This window comes from Brassica oleracea, chromosome C5 (genome assembly GCF_000695525.1).
Source record: "Brassica oleracea var. oleracea cultivar TO1000 chromosome C5, BOL, whole genome shotgun sequence".
Lineage (NCBI taxonomy): Eukaryota > Viridiplantae > Streptophyta > Magnoliopsida > Brassicales > Brassicaceae > Brassica > Brassica oleracea.
Genome location: NC_027752.1, coordinates 28585588 through 28587044, shown reverse-complemented (window position 1 = coordinate 28587044; position 1457 = coordinate 28585588).

Here is a 1457-nt window from a genome sequence, read left to right as displayed (position 1 = left end):
ACAAGGAGTTAGGGAACCTATTAAATCTAGTCAAATTATTAATTCTAAGTGTTTGTTGTTTTTTGGTTTAAAAGTAAATAGCAATCCTAATTGAGCAAGTCTATTGCTCTTCTAACAAGATGATTGGGGGTGTAACTTATTGGAAGATATTAGATGCAGGGTTTCTATTCAGGTGTTGGAGATTATAATCCTATAGATGCCTAACAGTTGAATGCAAGATATATTAGAGCTCAACTCCTTAATCACTGTGATCAACGATGGCAATGTTTCACTGGTTAACTAACTAGATCTTGGATCTCAACTGTCGTCTTTTGATCACAAGAAAGTGTCGATCGATGATCCTATAGGGATATCGATCGATACACCTTTCGCAATATCGATCGATTGTCAGAAGACAATATCGATCGATGCTTCTAGCTAAGCCCTAGGCGCATGTTGATAATGCTCACTAGTCTCCTAGACTAGCGGTTAGCATCTCTCTAGCAGTCCTAGCAGGTTGATATTGCTCACTAGTGAACTACTCAGACATAGCTAAGCAATTCATGACACAAAATATAGATAAAAACTGACTGCATAGAATATAATAGATGAATCAATGGAGTTCCAATCACAAATCTCTCTATGATTTTCTCTCCTAAAACTCTCTGCTGAAAATAAGAATACAATGGTGGCCAAAAGCTCTCTTGCCTCCTAACACTTAGGCAAGTATATAATTATTAGGTTAAAAACTCGTCAGGGGTAATCTTGTAATTTGGTGAAGCCTTGGGTTTAAAGTCGGCTGGAACCAAGTCACGCATCTCGCGTCTCGACATCGATCGATGGTACAAGATGTACATCGATCGATCATAATCTTCAATCGTCGAGGATTCTCTTTTGTATCGATCGACGACACTGGATGTGCATCGAGCGATTACTTCTTCTTCGTATCGACCTCTAATGGTCAGCTCGCATGAAATCTCTTTTAAGCTCCTAAATGCTCCATAATCATCACTTTACTCCATGATACTCCTGAACCCGAAAACATACCTAATAGGATATAATATATAATATATAGATAGTAAAACACTTATATACCATGGATGAAAATGGATCAAATCCATGGTATATCAGCGTGTGAGCGTCGGGTGGTCTCACTCCTATGTTCTTACATGGTCTCTCATCCCAACGGTGGTCGGAGTGGGGTGGAACACTGGGTTTCAGTGGTGTTGTAGCGTGGTGTCTTGTTACGATCCTCTGCTTCACCGTCATTCAAAGGAGGCGCCAGATCTTCTCTGCCGGCACGTGCTCAGGGAACTGCTGGTCATGTGGCGGCGGGTTTACTGAGAGTCCCTCGTGTGTAGCTCATTGTTGGAGTCAAAATCGATCACGACGGAATCGATGTCCGAAAGTCCTCAAGAAAGCCGAATCTCGGTCAAAACTTCAAAAGCCGAGAAAACGAACAGCCAAAACGGATCGGC